This window comes from Monomorium pharaonis, chromosome 1, assembly GCF_013373865.1.
Source record: "Monomorium pharaonis isolate MP-MQ-018 chromosome 1, ASM1337386v2, whole genome shotgun sequence".
NCBI lineage: Eukaryota > Metazoa > Arthropoda > Insecta > Hymenoptera > Formicidae > Monomorium > Monomorium pharaonis.
Window position 1 is genome coordinate 18086735 of NC_050467.1, and position 22665 is coordinate 18109399.

The 22665-nt window shown below is 38.7% G+C and overlaps 1 protein-coding gene across 4 annotated transcripts in view; it reads left to right on the forward strand.

Annotated features, from left to right (window-relative positions):
- The window catches only part of LOC105828797 (protein artichoke), a 184796-nt gene that overhangs the window by 100503 nt on the left and 61628 nt on the right, over window positions 1–22665 (forward strand). The gene's annotated exons all lie outside the window — the stretch shown is intronic.

Genomic DNA, 22665 nt, shown 5'->3' on the forward strand with positions numbered 1-22665 from the left:
CACTTATTATGTTTATATTTTAGAAAGATATTTGTATACATCTTATGATACACATAATTGTTTTATTATTTTAACAAATTTAAATATATTATAAAACTCAAGATGAGAAGAAAAATCTGTTTCTTTATATGTTTATATGATTCGTTAAGATCTTAGTTTAAATTCTCAAAGTTAACTAAATATATCTTGTCTAAAATCAGAAAGTGGAAAACAAAGAAAATCGAAAGTATTGTATGATATTTTTAAATGTTTAAACGATAAATTGCAATTAATAAATGTCAGTTTGCTTTTGGAAGTATTTTGTATATATCTACATAATCTAATTAGCTTAATTTGATTTCTAAAAAAAATAGTAAATTATCAATGATCTATTTTGTGAAATATAAATTAACGAACAGAAAAGTAAGATTAATTATTTTGTTTGGAAATAAAATTAATTTATGATTTGAATTTGTTAATTTAGTCGATGCACTGATATGCAACTCGTAAAAACGTTAGAACATAAATTACTGCATCTGTGTTTGTACGTACGATTTATTATTATTTCCTTTTAGAACCATTTTATATTGATCCGCAAGTTTTTACTCACGCAGAACATATAGTGACAATTATGTTCCACTATTTCGTAATCGTCTATGTTATACCTGCGGAAATTTATGTTACACTGAAAAAAAGGCTTTGGTTATAATTCAGCCTTGGTTAAAGTTACTCAGCGCCCTGGTGAAATAGTTTCAACTAAACATAAGGTAAATATAAAATAATGTAATTATAACAAAATGTTTACCGTTACTATCAAATGTTTTGTTAATATTATAATTTTGTTATTATCACTATATTTATTTATAACAACCAAATATTTCAACAATATCATTACTAAATAATTTTACAAATTTACCAAGGATTTTTTTCCAGTGTATGAAATTAGTTTCCAGTTAATATCTCGCCGCATAATTAATAGTTCAAAGCAGCTGGCGCTCATATATCTTCGTCGCAGTCCCTCGTGGAAATTTCATGTTATCAATGAATTTACGTCGAGCAGTCCATGAATCTCGGTTAGTAGCCATTTATACGATGCACGTTCGTATACGGGCGAATGTTATAATGCTCGGTGGTCCCCCGACTTAGTACGTTTTCCGAACTTGCTGTTCAATTGCTCACGAGTTAGTTAGATTAGTTCGGGACATAGTTGGCCGGAAGCCGTCGGCACTTTAGATTGACTTGAATATTTGACAACGCGATGACGACATATGCAATTCCCCGGGCAGACCTCCGTTCGGAATACCTGCAACGGCCGCGATATTACAACGTTGAACGCTCCCCCCCCCCCCTCCACGTACGTTTGAGGGGGCATCGATTACACGGGACGCTGCGGAGCTGCTTGCACGCTGACCTACCTGCACACGGGCCTTTATGGCTCGCTTTTATACGAGTTTGTTTTACGGCATGCATAATAAATTGATGAGACGCTGAAGAAATGCGGGCGGCTGCTTAACGCTTCAGAGGATTGCACACACATAACTGCGCTCGAATAACTTATCGGCTTCAAGTTATAATGTGTCGTGAAATGAAGAAGAAAATCCCCATTATTCTCCCCATCACTCTCTCCATTTCATTCGAACTGACTTTTTAGAATATTAATACGGTACGAATATATGATTTTAATACTCGGCTTTTTTAATGTCTCCTTTATTTCCGAAAATGTCCCAGCGTATCAGATATAATAAAAGTCAATCAATCAAATATAAAGTAAAGGTATATAAAAATCTCGGGTAAAAATGAGAGAAAATAAGAAAACTAAAATTAATATCTCTGTAATAGAGATTTTTATAATTTCTCATATAGCTACATTTTTTTTATATTTTCCACAACGACCATTGTTACGTAAAAATACACTGTACAGCTATTCATACCGGGAACACGGCGTATTTTATCGACGCTAAAGCGAAGTGCCATTATACAATTGCAGTTGCACGTATCGATGTTATGGTGATATTATCCCTATAAACATCGTCATTTTTCCGTTTCACGTTTCCACCTGTTATTTATTACGAAACAGGCTTCCCATATCCGTTGTAGAATTTTAGATGTCGGTTTTATCACTTATCAATTTGTCAAAAAGTATATATATATAGGAAAATATGAATTCTACTACTAAAAAAAGTAATGCTTAATTTATTTTTTTTAATAATATTATCTTTAACAAAAATATTTTTTTAATAATCTTACTTATCATAAGTTTTAGAAAAAACTCGTGTGTCTGCTGAAAAAAAAGAATTTATACCGACTTTTTCAAAGAATGTTTCATCGAAGAAAAGTCAAAAAAAGATAATGGGCAAAATAAGTTTTACTTTTAACTTACTATTTTTTATTAAAATATTAAATTACTAAGCTATATTTGAAACAAATTTGACAAACTTAAAATACCTGAACAAAAAATATTTTCTTAATCCATATAATTTATAGAACATATACTTTTCTGTATACATTAATATTTTTCAATAAGCATAATATACATACCTTTTTTCTGGCTACTATTAAATATTGTGATTTTACTTGGTACTACACTTTCTATTATTTTCAATATAGCGACATAGTAACACAGTTTACCAAATGTATTGTTTACTAAATAATGTTTACCAAATATTTTGATACAATTTGATTCTGATCTCTGTCGTAACATAACAATGTTTGAAGCAACATAGCTTGAAAGTTTTCTCTTCGTAACATCGTATGAAAGATATGTTTTTACAATAAAATAATAACAACATTTCTCGTTACTTTTTAATAATAAATGATTTTATGTCGAAAGATACACACACATGTGTCAGTATATTATACTGAACGAACCTTAATGCATGAATTGTAATGAACATTATATTCAATTAGTAGAAAAGACGTAACTTGTAAAATCCGTTTTTATACCTCGTACGTGCTGCCGTTAGCGAACCGTGGAAGGTTTTTAACCACTTTCAAATTCTTACTGCGACTAATTTGGTTTCATGTCCACGCATATTTTCACAGTCACGTTGAACACACAAAATGGTTTGCCGGTTCGTTTTCCACCGTAACCAGGCGTCTGACACATGAGCAACGTGCGTCTCAAATTCTATTTTAATAAAAGTTCGTTAAGCCATCCTGTGTGTGTGTGTGCGTGTGCGTGCGCGCGCGTGTGTGTGTGTGGTATCGCGCTAGGATTTTATATCTTTTCCGACTGATTTGCCGATATCGGCAAATAGTTGGGGCATGACCAATTTCTAGCTCGGTAAGCGGTACACCCGTACGCGAGGTGCATTTATAAAATACTCGTGGGACGAAAAGTGAAGTAAACTCGAAAGAATACCAACATGAAATTGTACGTCGAAAAATAGCGGATTACCTTTGTGGCTAAAATTACACGATAGTAACAACGTTTCCATTTGTGCTTCGATAAAATATGAACTTCGCAAAATCGGATTCGACGAATCCCTTTTTGCATTTACGCGATATATATTTTCTTTTTATGCAATTTAATCATGTATGAGCGTATACCAAATAAGTCCTACTATTTACACTGAAATGGCTGCGTTATGATTTTTAATAATATATACGATTATGCTCTTTTTGTGTTTTCCAATTGTACCTCTTAATAATTGAAAGCTTTTAGAATACTAAAATTTTCCAGGTCTTTAAAAAAAAATCATCTTTAACGATTTGCACACGTAATTTTAATTCCCCTATTTATAACGTTAAAGCGATTTGACAAATATCTAAAAAAAAATGTTTAAAATGTTTTTCTGGGTGCGCTTACTTAAATATTAATATGCTGCTTTATCAGGTCACTCCTCTTTCATAAGCATATTGATTAATAACTATTATTCACAGTTTCATATATCACAATGGTATTCTTCAATTTTTAATAGAATTGGTTAATCTTGATTTAGAAAACAAAACTCGGATCTTTTAACACATATATATTATTCAAATATCTAGAAATTTTCTCTGACATAGTAAATTTTATTTTCTTTTGTTATATTTTGCGTGGTTCAAATATGTACCGCATTAAATTTCTCTGAAAATTTGATCAAGCTGCAGGCGCGTGCTTTTATTTGTAAAACATGTTAATTACGTATATTTAATGTATAGTTTTGTGTGTAACATATCCTTTTTTCTTCTCGTTTTAACAACCGATATGATTATTGGGCTAGAAATTCAACCGAACGCGCAGATTTGCAATCACCGGTAATGAATACTTTATTGACCGAGAGCGTGGCCGCGTTGTTTAAAACAGCAACTTTCGCGACGTGACATTTTTTTCTGTGTGCTACGAGCAGCGTAAGAGAATTGCCTACGGCCATCGTCGACACAAAATGTTCCAAACGAAACTAAAATTAACTGCGCGGCCAAAGCGAGACCCGAAGCCCATTTCACCCGGCGGCTAACAGCGCTCTCCTAATTCCCTTCTCCATATTTTCAGCGCTAGCGATGAAACCCAGATCACGCCGAAAATTAGTTTTTCTATTGCATCAGGGAAGAAACACTTTTCGCACACACTCTTATTCGGAAGAGAAAGATCGGAGGATGAAAGAGGGGGGGGGGGGGGTGTAGGAAATATCGAGACTATTCTCAACGACCTCGCGAGCTCGCGAGATGATCATATTCCCTTGAAATTTTATTCAATTTCTTACCCCAATGGATATATTTGAATTACCCAAAATTTCAAAGTTAGATATACTGTATATGATTCGATAAATTTCCCCCATTTCCAGAACTTTTGCGAATATTACGGTTATAGCGATTATGTATTTCAATAATTATATTGCTGTCTCACTTAGAATTCAATACACTTTAAAACGCTTCGTCGCGTCGAGCGGCGCGCTATAATTTTTGTTTCGCCCGCGTGTGGGAAAGGTTAATCCTTCATTACATTTCCACGAAAAAAATAAACTACCGAGGGGACGCGTTAAAAAAATAAACTACCGTAGAGACGCGTTAAAAACTCGTATGACTTTATGCATTCACCTAAGAAAAATTTGTGAGAAAAAACTGACTTTTTGCTTTCTCTCTCTCTCTCTCTCTCTCTCTCTCTCTCTCTCTCTCTTTCTCTTTTTCTCGTTTGAACTAAAACATTTATTTTCTACAAGAGAGCAATGTCGCGTCTGCGAGGTGCATGTCTGGTCGTAAAGGAAAGTCGAGAGCAGGTTCGCCTGCCGCGCGAGCGCGAAATACAAGAGTGCGGACTAAATTGAATACGTCGAGTTACCGTTAAGCGCTTCACGTGCATTACGGTTTTATTCCCTCTCAATCCACCGGCGATGGACGGAAGAGACCATCGAGCAAGTAAAGGCGGCGCGGCCGCCATTGTAAGTTCGCTTGAGATCGCCGAGAAAGATGAGAAAAGAAAAAAGAAGTGAAGGGCAATGGACAGGTTCACCTCAGTTCACCATCGAGAATAAGACCGTAAGATTTGCTAGCTGTGAATAATAATAAAAAAAAAGAAGGAAGAGAGAGAGAGGGGAAGGGGAGAGAGGGTAACGAAATCGCAGATTTAATAAAGGCCGCCTGAGAGCGCGCTAAGCGAAAACCGATTTCATTATAATGTCCCCCTCGCCGATTCGTTCGTGTGTGGCACAAGCCGGATGCTGACTTATCGCGAGATCGCCTATTTTTCCTTACGTAACCCTCCTTGCCGTCATTCACGTTTCGCTTTATTTTATTTTTATTTCTACTTTTCCTGCATGAGGAGACGTGCGAGATAGAATACGTGCCTCAAAGTCTTGTTTGGTAATTTAATTATATAAAAACATATGTCTCAGAGAATACGAAGCTAATTGCAAGATCTATAAAAGAATAAGACTTTAATATTAGCTAGCTCGCATTAATGATGCAGGCGAGTTTAAATGTAAGTAAGCGCGGCTGAGAATATTTCAGCAAAATTGTAATTGTGTGCCACACGTTTTCCCTAACTACATAATTGTAATTCTCCAACTACAGAAATGCCACATAATACCAGCTTTCAATAATGATCATGAAAGTTTCGTCATAATTTAAATCTCGATTTTCCATCACTTTCGTATCTAAATCACATCGACGCGTTCAGATAAAATCTGATTATTACTCATCTGGAAATTATCCACTGTAATAAATAATTTTATACAAATTCTTTATAGTAAAGTATACGCTAATATCATGTCGCAATTTTAATGACATCGTAAAGACTTGTAAATTAATAACATGATTCCATATTGTGTACACCGTAAAAAATTTGTGTAAAATTACACCTATTGTATTGAATAATTTTGAGACCCACTATAATAGGTGTAAATTTTCGCGTATTCATAATTTTGCAGTACACAAGTATTAATTGAATTTGTAATAAATTTATTTGCAGTGTATATACACGTGTAAAAAAACAAATTAAGGAATTATTGGAAAATTTATATTATACAAAATTATAAATACGCGAAAAATTACATCTATTATAGTAGATCTTAAAATTACTCACTACGATATGCGTAATTTTACACAAATTTTTGTTACAATGTATGAATCTTGAGTTTTTTCTTGCAAAATAAAGAGCTCTAAAAAGTTCTTGCATTGCTATTGAAATTCGAAAAAATATTTAACTATTTTAATTTAATTGTAAAGCTAAAAAAAGTAAAACAAAGTAAAATGTAAAATTTGATTAAAATGAAAGTGTGCCTTTCTCCTACAATCTAAAATCGCAGTTATTTTAAATTTTAATTTAAAAGTTAGAAAAAACATTTAAAATTCAACGTTAGAAAATTGTAATCTAATGTCTAGTAAATTTTCACAGAGGAAGAATTAAAATTGCACCCAAATAAAAAAATTACACTTTCGACACTTTTGACACTCAGATTGATCGTGAATTGAATCGCGACGTTTAGTCTAGTCTTACATTTGAAGTGCACAACAAGTCCAAATGCAATTAACTTGCAAGCTTAATTTTATTATGAATACCTTGTCATAACAAATTAAAATTTTACAATAAATTTTAAAACGTACTTTAGGAATCTCAGAAAATACCTGTCGTCGGAGGAAGAAAAAAATCACTGTTCAGAGCAATCGCAAAGGAAACGTGATACGCACTTATAAGATAATATTTCTCGTAATTTCCCAGGTGAAGTTAGCGCGCGGCTCTGCGCTGCGCGAGCACTCTGGATTTAAGCGCGAGCAGTACGAAAACGAGACCGCGAGGATTACATATAATGAACCGTATGTTAATGTGGCGCACGTTTCTGCTCATTCTCGACTGAGACGCAGTTCTGGTGTATAAATACCGTCAGGAAGTAAAGGAAACAAGACTAGACTGCCACTGACGCTCGCGGCGCAAAGAGCACTGTCGGACAAGACGGTAAATAAAGACGTAAATTGCGGATCCCAACGGAGTTGGAGGTATGCACTCTCATAAATGAGATTTCAGAGCGAGTTTCAGTCATTAAGGACTAAGCTACTTTGCCGATGTTAACGCGTATACTAAGTATATTACGTTCAGTCCTGTGCCCCCGCCGATACATTACGATTCCGCTCATCGATCCGCTTACGGCGGAGAGGTGCAAATTTAGAATAATACCTAATCTCCGTGAATTTCCGTGCCGACGTGAGTCGATTTTAGATTTCGGGTGTTTATATGCGCAATCAAAATGACACATCAATCCGCTGATGAAGCGAACGAAAATTCGGTTAGCGCGCATTTTATTCTACCAATTGGCCAGTCGTTTCGAACGGCGCCGACCGCTAAACCAGAAAATTAAGGACAAAATGTATGATAATCACGTCACGAGATTGCACGGTGGCAATGCAAATGACGACGTGCATATTAACATATTTTTATTTTAACGTAACGCGCCCGCTCGCTGCCACTCAACGGCGGCCTGACGTGTCCGATTGCACACGCCCGGTATACCAAATATGTTAATCCGCCAATGTTAATGCCTCTTTTTTTTCCTGTTGTTGCCGGCAGGCTCGTTATTTTAGTCGCCCGTTTATTAAATTTTCGTAATTTTCAACGAGCGGACTCATTAAAAAGGCTATTCAATTTTAATCAACGTTTAGACGTGTGTAAATTTCACGTACCACGCGACAGTAATGGTACACCGACCCGTTAATTAAGTATACAGAAAATCATATTACGTCTCCCAGAGGGTAGGGTCTCGCGACCGCATTGTTAAATGCATAATCCTCGCCGTGTCGAAATTTCTGTCGAGGGAGGGGGGGGGGAGAAGGAAAAAAAAAGAGGGAGCTGAAAGCTTCCCAAAAAATATATTTCCATGAACGGTTGTTACGGCTGATCGGATTATAGGAGAGCTTTCCGCTACACGCGCAGATTACGATACGTAACGGCGTAATATTGATATGCCATGTTATCGATGGTATCGCATTCGCGCTGGGCAACCGCGTACTCGCTAAATCACCGAGTGAAACAATGCATTCGCATTCGCGCTGTTAAAATCAATTAGAGAGGTACGTAAGCGCGTCCTAGCAAATTCGTCGCGCAGTTTGTACGCTTATCTTACAATTAACTTCGTAATTAACCGCGGTGTTATTAGCACGGCGCGGTTTTCCCGTTAATTCTACCAAATACGAAGCCGCTCACATGTTGTATCAGCCGCTGGACCGAAATAAAGACCTGTACCGTTCATAACGTTTCCAATATTAAATGTTAATTTCAGTTAATGTGGAAGTTTGTAAATGATGTTCGAATTTGTAAGCGGCGAGTAAGCATTGCTGTACCAGTGGAATCATACAGTGCCCGTGCACATTATTTTATGTTTTTACATTCAGTAGAAGACATTTGAATTGTTAAATGTCAATAAATTTTACAAATAATCATGAGCGATACAAAAACTTCAGGTTTTCTGCGCGCGATTTTAATTACCCGGGTAACGGAGAATTTAAAATTTCAAAAATCGATAAACTGAGAAACTCGGGAGGGGTGGGGGGGGGGAGAGAAGCTTAAGCGCGACGGATGTAATGGGTAAAAGCGTCCGATTTTATAGGCCGGAAACGCATAATGGATAATCTCATATCCCCGACCATCGTTTCTCCGCTTAATCTCCAATGAAACTCCCCCGTCAGATATATCAACGGTAATTTACATCACCCAGCGCAAAACTCCTCCGGAAAATAGGAGAAGGGCTCTCGCAGAGAAGCCAGGCGCGAGAAACGCGGCGCATTAATTACTTCGTTTCGCAACCCCTTTGACCGCGCGTCGCTCAAAGGCGCGCGCGCGCGATACCCCCCCGAGCCAAGGGGGAGAGGGCGAGGAAAGGGAGAAAATCTCGAACATAGTTTACAGATCTTTCGCTCCGCAAAACGCCAAGAGACTCCAAGAGATTCCGGGTAATGATTTACGCGGTAGACATCTCGAGGAACGACGCGATCCATCTTAAGACGTCAAAGTCTCGCATACTAATAGCGACATGCGCGGCCCTCCCTGTAACATTCCGTTCTCTTCCCCCCCCCCTCCCCCTCCCTTGCAACCCGCCGCGAGATGAGCCGGGAACGGATACGCGACCACGGGGGATATCCGTCATGTCTCGTTCGCCGAACGGTAGGCGCGAAACCCTCACCCTCACCCCCCATCCCCTTCTCCGCGTGAGTTTCGCACGTTCGCACTCGCGTAATGAACACCGACGTCGCTTAAGTCTGACGTCACATCGATGATAACCGGTCTGACGAGCCGTGAAATTAGTTTCCGATTTCGTTCGACCGGGAACCGATTCGTGGGCGGATACGTGGATGCAGCAGATGTATACGCGGGCGGGAAACAAAAGCGGCCGTGGTGATGTTGCACCCCCGTAGTAACATTCGGTGAACTTCCTGGCTATATATCTGCGGTATACGTGCGAGCGGCGCTAAGTCAGGACGTGTAAAAATAACACAACATCACGCGCGCGTTTAATGAATGCGTGAGCATCGCGATACCGCGTCTATGCCGCGTTATTTCGCGGCGATTGTAATGTTTGGAGTACGATAGGAGTATTTTGCCGGGTAATGAAGGAGCGGTGCGTTATGAAAACGAAGAGAGAGAGAGAGAGAGAAGCGTTACTGAAACCAAATAAAAAGTAAAATTAGAATATATAGAAGCCGTATTAAAAAAATAGTAACACGCTGTACAAAAATACAATAATATTGAAACATAACCAAAAGTTAATGCGATTTATCTTTTGTTCGAGCGTCGGAAATTGTTATTTTTATGCCTCTACTTCTTCTCTCTTTTCCTCAAATGCTACGTGCGCGTACTGCACACCAGGTGATCTTATATACAATATTTTATGCTACGTCAATTTCATCATAGAAAATCAAGGCACGCAAACAAAATCGTTTGCATCAATTATAATACAGTGGAGCGAAACATGTACGAAGTTATCGATGGATACATAATTGAAGAGTTAATTCTATTCGTTCGCGTGTTGAATTTTACAAAAATCTAGAATTTTTGCTTACCGGAGAAAAGATACGTATTGAAACACTGCATTTCATTCAATAGTTACTTGGATGCATTTTTTTTATTGCGCACGCAAAAAGTTAATTGTATTAAATCAACAATTCATTATTCTTATATGTATTTACAAAAGTACAAATATTTTTTTTTTAGAATTAGATAATCTTAAACAGACACCTCTCATGGCTTACTTGTATGGAGAAATTTTTTTTGTTAATCGTTAAATAAAATGATTAAAAAATGTTACGTATTGGAGAACATAATTAATTTTCATTTGAATGTTTTCGCTGTGTGTACAACCACAATTTGTCTTGAATAGCGTTGTTATTCACGCGTCGCCTCAATCAAAAGTTATAGAATGACGTGCGTGTCAATTGTAAGAAATAAAAAGCCGAGACGTACCAACGAGCACATTCGAATTGAGAACGATGATGCGCCGTCTCAATTGCGCATTTCCGGCAGATTGCGCGGCAACTGGACCTTAAATGAACGATACCGCGCACACACACGCACACATGGTCCGATTTTCAACGGTCCGAGTCATGAAGCCGTTCGACTCTAAAATTACCGATATCTCACACTTGCAAACATACGCGTCGGCGTATAATTTCAACGTACGTATATATAGGCAACATATCTTCGGAGCGGATTGCAATTCCAACGTTGCGAGCGCGACTCGACGGGGATAGTCGACGACGTTATCTCGTATTCTGATTAATACCCTGCGAATTGGGAGGCCCAATTTTCATGCACTGCGCGCCGCGATATCTAGATTAGAATTATTTACAAACAGCCGACATCTCCGGGGCTTCAGGCAAGTCGGTCGTTTCGCTGCAATTACGATGCGACTGTCGCGAGGGGTTGGGGGGAGACGAGGAGTACGAGAATGTAACTGCAACAGCGAATTAATTACGCGCGACATTATCGCATTTCCAGGTTCGAGGCTGCGAAGTGCAGACAGTTCGATGCGGGAGCTTCGGCGAGGGGTGGGGGTAGAAGGTCTGGTCTCACCCATCCCCGTGAACCTGATTCCCGCTGTCTCGCACACATTCCGCGTTACATATTTGATTTATCTGGAAAGTTGCTGCCCCCAAGGGAAAAGGGCATGTACGCCAGAATTGCCGCGGAAATACGCGGCAATCTTTTCCCGATCGTTGCATTGTTCGCAACACGCGTTATCATTCGTTCCAGCGCTTCCTCAAACGCCGCATGAATAACCCTCGGGGGTCAGTCGACCGGAAAACAAATCATAATCTCGATTGGATTGAAATTCACTCGCGGCGAATCTTTCAGTCTTCCATCTGTGTTACTGTCCTTATTGAGCGCTTCATTCCCCGACAAATGTTGGATGTAAATAAGAATTGAGGATGCCTTGGAAGATTTTGTATAAACACCTTGCAACCGAATCATACAGTAGTTAAGTACCGGAAGACAGAATAACGGACCCCCTCCACAATCGCCATTGTGTCTCACGGCATCTCTTCAGCAAAGATTGCGTACTCTGTTTACGTATCGTGTCTTACAGCAGTAAACCGATTTGCGCTTTCTTCATTTCGCGGAGAAGAATTAGCGACGTCTCTTCGCGGCACTTCGCCGTGTCTCTTTTTCGAGCGTACTTGAGCGTTTTCGCTTGCGACAAAGGTTCAATAACGTAGCGGCATTAACGGAATACTGAGAGACAAATTGCACTCTTTTCTGTAACGGGGACGAAAACGAAATGAGTTTGTCCGTTTCTAGTGGACTACGTAGATTATACAATCGTTTCTTAATTTTTCAGACAATTTAGAAAATTGCGCCTAATACCATATTTGTTGCGTTGAATATTATTGTTATGTGTATGATTATTATTACATTTAAATCGACTGCCTAATAAGTTAAAATTTCTGAACATTTTTATATACAAAATTCTATATACAAAAATCACCGGCTACTTCTCATTACAATTCTAAATCTTCCAGTTCTCTTCAAGTTCTTTAAGCAAGGCCGAGCGTCATGTTACCTCGCAGTTACAGATTTAATACATGGAGCACGCTACAATATAGTTTAATCCTAAAACCACATGACGCGTCACACGCGTCATACGTATGATGGCGTGTATCGTGACAGATCTTCATTGTTACAGAAATATCCGACGTAGCAACAATGTGTCACTGTCCAGATTGCAGATAGACCACACAAGATAGCAAAACCTACGAGGGTAACGCGTAGCCCTGCAACACACACGTAAACCACACGCCACGATTAGGGAGAACAAACTAATTTCCTATCTGGCGTCCGGTCCACGCAAGTAGTTATATCTAAAGTCGGCGATCTCTTATCGTTGTATATTCCGTATTAGGATTCGCGTCGCGCTAATCTCGCCTAGTACCGCAATATCTGTTGAAAAATTTGATTGTGTGTGTGAGAGAGATAGAGAGAGAGAGAGAGAGAATGCTGTTATTTGAATAAACCAAAAATAACGGAGTGAGGATGGATGATATATAAATATTTCGGGTGCGCACACGTGTATGCACACGCAATATCGTTAAAAAAGCTGTATACATCCGTGGAATATGACAGTGCTCTTGAATATCGAGGATGTACGTAATAACGATAAATAATCGGGTGTAGAATTACGCATCCCGTGTTTTGAAACAAATATTTCATTAAATGTAAATTGTCAGTTAAAGTAAAATATACGATATCTTTAATTAAGATATTGATATTTGGAAATATATTGGGGGTACGTATATACACATAAAGTGTACAATAGAAGATATTGGACGGGCTAACGCGCGAGCCTGGCGTTCAATTTTTTAATGATTATACGCGCTATACAGCTGCCGTGTAAACATGCAAATTGGGATTATTTGATGTTGTATCGTGTTGCGCACGGACAATGCGCCGTGCAAAAATAACTGCGATTTTCACCGTGAAATTGAAACTTGCGCGTATATACGCAAAACTTTTAATTTACTTGTTACCAAATGAATCGGCCGAAATAACCTCAAGTGATGCAATACCGAAATGCTACCGCGGCCATCGTGAACTCTATTTCTTCTCGAGTTTTTTTTTCCTTTAGCTCATGTCTGAGGAATTCTCATTCAATATCGGAGCTTAAATGTAACGGGTAACGATCTCGGAATGTCTTTCTTCTAGTCCCTAGAGCACGTTTGGAATTCTACCGTGCTCCACTTTCACTGCCCGAAAACTCACGGGTAATAAACTTAAGATCCTATCCTAATGAATCTCCCTCACTTCCCAATCGAATCCGTCTGAGTACCATTTCAAAAAGTCGCGAAAGAGCAAGTGAATCGATTCCACGTTAAGATTTAAAAGTCATTACACGTAACTCTCGGATTTATTTCTTATCGTTTCAAATTAATTTCAACTGTATATCAAGTTATGTCTTTTGAAAAATTCAAAGTTTCTGACTAAAATTAGCTGGACTTAATCAAATTTACCACTTCAATCTTTCTTCTAAGTTAATAATAATATAATTTTTTTTATTTTATTAATTAAATGTATAGCGATTATTAATTAAATGTACTTATATTTGCTACAACAAATAATAAATAACTGAGTTTAGTCTAATTAAAGTAATTAATATTTTTTTGTGGAGTGCTAATTATATGTTTTGTTTTAAACACACGCTGTGTGTGCGCGCGCACGCGCGCGTGTTTGTAAGTATAAATTAAAAGATGTATTATGGAAAATGAAATCCTTAATATATACATAACAATTTAAATTTTCTAGATACTTCGTTAGACATCTTCCATACACTCGTAGTTATTATAAAATAAAATCAAATGAGTTTCAAGTTTTATAAGAAAAACTTAAAAATCACAGGAAATCAGTATATATTACTAACGGAAATTATATCATTAGTTTCATTTTCTTTTCAAGTCGCATTCTTGTTAATTAGAATAATTATTTTTCTATATGTGAAGATAATTTTACTATTTTTTATATATACATATATATTGGATATATGTTGGAACCAAGTGACATACGATATTTCACAAGCCCTTTATTTGAAAACTAAATTTTATTACAGACTAACGCATTTTACTTTTGTTTTCTTTTTATGGAGTAATAAATTTTAAATTTGATATTAAAAATTGAATTTAAAACAAAAACGAAGCAATTAAATAGCGATAACAGTTTCAAAGTAATTCATTTTTCAAAAATTTCGTAACATATACCTATATACGTATATGTACAAACTCTACAATCTGCGTTTTTGTTATGTTATTGGCTGTAGCTTTATAACTTAATGTATGCCTTGGGCAACTGCAGGAATGAAAAATGGAGCTATCTATTTTATGAAAAAAAAAAAATATATATCACATATAGTATTTACATACTTTGTTATCTGTAACGTTTCCTGTAGATAAAATTTCATTTACTTCTCTATCGCATGTTTGACATGAGAGATAAAAAAGCTTTTAAAATTTTCATATTTAACATGTTTAATATTTTCATAGTCAACAATATGACAGACGCTATTACTGATATATGAAAAGCTGGGAGGAAAAAAGGTCTATTATTTTCAAATTTTATTTTACATACTTTCCTGTACTTATACAGTTGATCTTGCAAATTACGGACTTGGTTCATTCTCGCTTCGAAACTTTAACAGTTTGGTGAAGTGAAAATTAATATAAAATTGATTATAGTCCACAAGTTATACACGTTACCCACGCAGTAAACCAATTTAACCGAGCAAAGGCTGCCAGATATTATTCTAATGTTTTTTTAACTAACTTTTGGTTAAGTTTTTCTGCAAAGCGTGCAGAACCTTCCTTGAAACCGTGCCGATGTCTTGTTCAGCCTATAACGACAATTTGTCACAAGTTCTTTTCCACCTCAAGCTACTTCGGCATCACATGTCGCCTTCTATGCGCAGAGCGCGTAAATTATACGTCATCATTGGCGCACGTGCTCCAAGTACATTAGTCTCATTTCACCGATGGACACTTCCCACCTCGGTCCATCCGGCAAAAGTGGTCGCGTCCGTCCATATCACACTGCATCATCACCGCTCATGAAATACGACGCAAGTCCGAGATTCGTGCTATCATTCGCACTAAATCAACCGGGCGCGTCCGCTGCCCAAGCATGCGGGGTCTCTTTAATGTCTCCTCATATGCGAGCACCATTAAGTATCACGCCGATTATCATTATCTCCGGTCGCGCGATCGCACATGTAAGAAAGCACACAACCCGGGGCCGTTGCTTCCATCGCCGCGAATCGGCACGCGACTCGCGAATTTCGATACATCGAAAGAAACTCCTGGCACGCGAAAATGTCGCTACGCCCCTCGTTAGTTCGCGAGATACGATCCTCAGCCGTGGTTATTCTCACCTGGAGCACTTCCAAACTATCGAGCGTGGCATCTTTACTTCATAAACCAGTCGACATAGCGTTATGATAATAGCGTTATGAATAATATATGCGCCGTAGGCGTAGTAAGAGGCATATTTGTCATCCCGCGTGTATGTACCAGGCAATAGGCGTTTGTACGCCGGATATTGGTTATCAAGAACGGATATAATCAGATGAGAGTTCTCGGCGGTATTGCTATTTCAGTGCGCCACAGTATGTTTTTTTTTTTTATAAGCTCAAACTTGTGTTACCTACGCTGAGAAAAAAATGTTGTTAATTTGACTAAATTTTTCAACTTGATTAAATTTTTATTCAAGTTTTTATCAACTTTTATTCAAGTTTATATTCTGAATATAAGTTTAGTGCTCATATTTTGTTACACTGAGAGAAAAAAATCCAACTATTGAGAACCAAATATTTCTTATAACGTTATATATAAATATTTCTTCGATATTTATTTGTTAGAAAAAAATTTATTTATGAAAACAAAATATATATTTCTATAAAATGCATTTCATTTTTCTTATTAATTGGTTTATTGGGAATAAAATGTTTGGAGTAAAATATACGCTATTTCTTATTAAAAATCTTTAATTATTTCTCTCTAATAAATGGTTTATTTAAATAGGGTGAATTAAATGTTTTATTTCTAGCAAATAAATTATTTATTTTTACGCACACTGGATGTTATCTATTTAAATAAGGTATATTTTACAGAAATATATTTCAGAAGTGTATTTCACAAAATATTTCACCGAAATGTTTCGTTTTTACAAATAAATTTTTTTATAACAAATAAATATCAAAGAAAACGTCACAAGAAGTATTTTGTTCTCAATACTTCGACATTTTCCTCTCAGTATATTCTTAGAAAGATGCGCGTTTCGATGTGTTACAATTGTAACATTATACGGTTTTATTCAATGTTGAAGACTTCCCGAAAGTAAAACTGAAATATAAGTCAAAAGGAGGAAACACGTTCCGAACGTAAGAGATTGCGTTTGATGCCTGTTATATGTAAATAACAACTATACGAAATTATATAAATACGCTGACAAAATATATTTCGCGGGCAAAAAGCGAAGACTGGATCCTTTGTGATTCGGATAGTTCGCTCCGCCGCGGGGTATTTGAATGTCAATCGATTGATCTGAGTTTCACGTTCGAATGTATGAAGCCTGAGATGAAATATCCTGCGAAATATCCGCGGAAAGGCAAGACAAAGCTTGTGCTACATCAGTCGAAGTGGAGCACAGATGTCGGTGACGTACAACCGCATCGATTGGGCGCACTTCGCCGACTCCAGCACTAGGAGGGCTAAGAGGCTCTTGCTTCGACTATCGATGCAACGTACCATATAAATGTCCTAACGATCTCTTTGTTTTCAAATGCATAACGAGAAATTCGCGTGGCCGCTGACGTTTGATCCGAAGCTTGCAGATACAAATAATAATGCTGAATTTTACGTAGCAAGAGATTCGTCGAAAAAAATTAAATACCTTTTCAGACGATCAAACGTTAATTTACTATTTATTATCTGCATACAGGTGCGTCAGATTTTTGTATATTGTCACTTGTGCTGTCTAATTAACATTTAATTCTTAATTAAATAAATGTTTTAAAGCGTAAATTTCTAAGTGTTTTAAAATTTAAATTTACTAAAATATATACGTAATTTCAAGGAATAAAAAGCTTATTTGTAACAACGTTACCGTTATCGATTACTTTACGAATACTTGTTCATAATAACAATTTGATAACAATGTTACAATTTTTTATAACAATAATGATAACAAAATGTTACAAAGTAACGCGTTACCTTTATTTCTAGTAATTTCATAAGCAAGTTCGTGCGAGACATGGCAGTTTTATAAAAATTAAGGAAGAAAACTAATTACACTTTATCACGAGTTACGTGTTTGTTGCTAATTAAACAGTGATTTTGTTCACGAGAGAGAATCTATTTAGCTGAATACTATTTATAGAAGGGACTTCCCTAATAATACAGAAATTAGCCGTCACAGCCACGTCTGTTTCCCGTCACGTACAACGTTGGGGCCGATTATTATATGGTAACTAGAAATTAACAGTCCTGATGAGCTATACAATAAATACATTTATGAAGTAGGATAATCAGATAGAAAGAAAATTTCATTACGCTATGGAAATAAAGGATTACGAATTTTCATTACCGCATAATTAACATCCAATATATAAATTCTTAATGGAACCTTTTGTTGAAATTTCAACGGAACGAACATGTGAACAAAAATTAAGTAAAAACCAGAAATTTTTATGTTCGAAGAAATATGGGAAATTATTCGCGAAAGAAAATAAGTAGATCTACGAACATAACAACGTCTTGAATCCATCAGTGGCAAACGAATTATTAATAAATAATGATCTTTTTGCTTGTTATTTCTTTACTTGCGCCCCAGGTAAAATGGACGCATCTATAACAAACCGCTGAGGCGTGAATTGGATCTGTATTTCAGTACATCCGTGCGCGCGCGCGCAGCCCGAGCGAGTTGCGCAGCCCCGGCTTAGGATAGAATTGGAACCGAATTTCTATCACAGTACACCGTTTTCCGGAGCAAAAGTGGCTTTCCCGGCGGGCTCGCCGCAAAAGAAAAACGAAAAGCGAAGCGCGGATGTAAATCCTCTGCCGCGTACGACACGAATAAATCACCGAAAAAAACTTTTCTAGTAGTTCATTCAACCCCCGACACTCTCAGCGGAGGATAAGGGCGTTCTCCTCCCCGGCTCACGTGAGCGCACGGAATCCGCCTGTCCTGCATTCTTACACGAGAACTCTTGCATGAGACCGGTGTTACGATCAACGATCGTACCGCGATCGGTAACAAGCTTTTCATTATGTTCTCTCTCTCTCTCTCTCTTTCTCTCCTCCAGTCAAATTTCCCGACGTTCGACATTGCTGCATTGCAGCTATTGCGCTGCACACTCCTTGCGTTTCTTTTTCCTCTCCCTTTTCGCGTGTATTAAAAAAATCCGAATTATATCTCGCAACGCGTCGTCAACTCTTTCGTTACATTTAGTTACGGCGTACTTTAAAAGCCTGGAGACTTGGCTGGGGGAACGTTGATTGGCGGCGCAAGTCGGAAAGAAACTGTCAGCGAGTAAGGAGACCTACGGTCGGCTTTTTCTTTTTCCTTCCGCGGACGTTCGAGCGAACTTCTACCTGGGGATGCGATTACCATTTTATCGAGTCTGATTTGCGAGCACTTTACACGAACCTTGTTACTGCATGGGCATTGTGAAGGCGAAGGGCTGCACTTGCTAGCATTGTCGTCGCTCCCTCAAAGATTTAGTCCGAGCCTGAGAAGTGGAGGGGGGGGGGAGGGGGGCGCGTGTAAATGTGTAAATGTTGCATGTAATGTTAAATGCGCACACACTTGTGCGGCGTAACACGCTACACACCTCCACCGTCGGTGGTTTATTCGGGAGGTTTGTTATCACCGGGTATATGCGCGGCGACGATCGATCATGTCCGGCGAAGAAAAATACGGTGAGGGCCTGTGTCAGAATGCGGCGTCGTAACGCGTGAATCTTCCGCAATTGATTACGAGGAAGGCGCCGGGAATACAATGGGTAAACAACGATATGCCGTTGAATTTCAATTTCGTGAGAGTCGATCAATGTTTACCGGCGTCTCACCGTTTCGGCGTTCGCGCGGTGTGTTTGCACGTGACGAATGTGCACTCGGTAATGCGCAAATAAATCGATTTCAATCATAAACAGCGGTCGGATCGCACGAAGGAAACTTTCGGCAAACAGTCGTTTCATTATCATCGCAAATTAATACAAACACGTGTCGATATGCGTATTATTACGGGTGCGATATTCCAGGCGGCCCGATCCCCTCCCCCCCCCCTCCCGCCAGATGTAATTTCAATTCATCAGCAAACAACAGACACGTCGCTCGCAGGATTCTCTGTGGATTTTCCGATAAACTTGAAGGTACTTTCTCGCGATGTGAGCGGCGGCGCGGTTGCGTAATGCAAAACTTGTGCTGTACGCTGTAAGCTTCATTAAAACTTCGATGTTCGAGATGCCTTTTAATTGCATGCGGCTCTAAATACAATTTTTACTTTCCGCGTTGAGACGGACGAAGATTGAGCGGATCGTTTCGCGGATACGTTCGTTTTAAAGGATATTCCACTCTGTTCTGAAGAAAGATCCGCTTCCAACAACTTTTTTAGAGATAAGTATTGAAGGGATTGAGATGTAGTTTTTGTAGAAACATTTTTTTTTATTTTTTTTTTTTTTTGTAGATTGTATGTGTGTGTGTAGCCTGTGTATAGTATTTTTTATTAGCAAAGATTATCCAACGGATGATGTATAGAAGACATTAAATTGGCTGTTATCCCCGCTGCGAAAGTGATTGAAAGTCACCTAAAACGTAGAAATAGAATATTTTCTTAATTTATGAGTTTGTGTGCATCGACCGAACGGCATCCAATATTAAAAATTAAAAATTGACAAAATGATAGCCTTTCAAAGATTATTTTAAACAAACTTTATTTTAGTTTAATCTTTCAAAAATTTCCATTTTCTGATTTAACGTCATCTGTACACCGAGGAAAAAATGTTGTTAACTTGGCTAAACATTTCAAATTGATTAAATTTCTTTAGTTCATCAAGTATTTATGCATTTGACTTGAATACATGAAATATTTAAACTTCAATTATATACTGATCAAAATATATAAATACTTGAATTAAAGAAATTTAATTAAGTTGAAAAAGTTAGTCAAATTAATAACTTTTTCTTCTCAGTGTACATATATAGTCTCCAATAATGAGCAAAATATCATAATCTTTAAAAAATCAATAAATATTTCCACAAAAGTTGCAACTTAATTGCTTTGATATTTTTCTCCGAGGGAATTCTTGGAAGCAGCGAAACTTTCTTTCGGACCCGACAAAGAGGAACTCTTCCTTAATTCAGACGACGCGATTATATTAAAACTGTCCTTTTGAACGGCGCGAATTTGCGTATCTATAATTGCGATTGTTCTCCTTTATTAAGCAGCAGCGTTTGTCATCCAAACACGACAAGTGGACCATCGGCGGAGCGCCTTCCGTGTACATAACTGCGCTCCACGGTTAATAACAAGTTTCGCCGTCGAAACGGAGGAGGAGATACGGAGGACCGGCGTCCTATCGCGTCGCATTGTAAACTGTACTAACGTACTCGCGAACTCCGTCGCAACGCTTTCTCAAAGACGCTAGCAATGGACGCTAACGAATGGCATGGAAACGAGCGCGAAGCTTAATCCGGGAGATCCCCTTTTGTATTACCATACCGCTGAGTAACGGTAATAAAGATGCGAGAGAAGAGAGAGAGAGAGAGAGAGAGAGAGAGAGAGAGAGAGAGAGGTAGCAAGTAGCTGCGCTTAGCGCTTCTTCTGCTTGTCGCGCTCGCCGGAAGAGCGACGGGGGAGAACGTTCCTTGCGCGAAAAAACCGCGGGGCAAAATTCGCTGACGGCAATCAGGCGTAATTGCGCGCGGAAATGCAAAACATAATCACCGGCGGAATCCTATTTTTCCGACTCCTCTCGCGAGGGCACCGCCGCCCGGGCCGACTGGAAAAAGGAGAAGAGAGAGGAAGGGGGGAGAGGCTGGTCATGCGAGAGATTCGTAATTACGCCACGTAATTAGCAGATAACAGATAGGCAGACGACTGTTCTCGTTTTTCTTTCGCCACACGTCGGGGAAACGTGCCGCCGTCATTGGGTGCAAAGCGCATGCTGCTCCTTTAAATCTTCCGGCGCAACGAAAAAAGGGCTTCTGTGCTAAGTGAATTTTAAAGCGGCCGCCGCAGAAGCCGAAGTTAGCGGTGGAAATTCCTCTGGCTGCGATAACGACCGCATTTACGACCTCTTTAAATGATCGATGAAATTTCGCAAAAAAAAAAAAAAGGTAGGAATGTCTATAGAATTCACCAAGATAATGAAATCTACGTAATAAAAATTACGATTGGTAAATGTAAAATGCAAAATATTTGAAATAATATCGGGACGGGATGTTCAACGACATTTCTTTTTACTTCGCGATTCTGTGATGTATAACGGGCGGACGTATACGTCTATTATACAAAGAGGATCTTCCCTCTTTGGGTAAAAGCAGCGATATATCTCCTTTTGACCGAAACGCCAGATTCTTTTTCGAAATAAGCAAGCTCTCATCGTTCGCCCGTTCCGCTGGTAAATCGTTCGCAAACTCTTTTCTGGCGGTCCATGCGAAACTCCCGTTACGTTGATTCGCGCGAATCCGCTGATGATTACCCGACGCCCGGCCATGTCCCGCGTGAAAATCCGATTAGATCCGGTTTAAAATCGATGGCGGCCGGCGACGCTGGGATCCATTCCGCGACGAACGCAGGCCGTGTACACGCGGGCAGTTTGTAGGGAGCGTGTGTTTGAACTCGGTCGAAGGGTTGATAGCGTGCGGAGAAGAGGGAGGGGGGGAGCGAGAGACGGGACGTGCGGCTTGCAATTACCATTCATTACTTTGTTGGGGCCAATTGACATAACTGATTGGTATTCGGCACCCCGTGCCACCCTCAAAGGACCCCGCCGACCGTTACGAAGGGGGTTAATGTAGTTACGTTACGTCTGCGCCGCGAGCCACGTACATTTCCGATCGCATCGTCCGCACTTGCCGCTCACGGCGTCGCACGCGCGGAGTTAAATCACGAGTGGAGCACACTTTCGAGGATTAATACGGTTTCGAGCGGTGGCGAGCCGTATAGTAACGCGAGGAGAGAAGCTGATCCCACCGGAGAGATATGTGCGCGCTTCAGCTCTCTGTCTCTCCTTTCCAATTTAT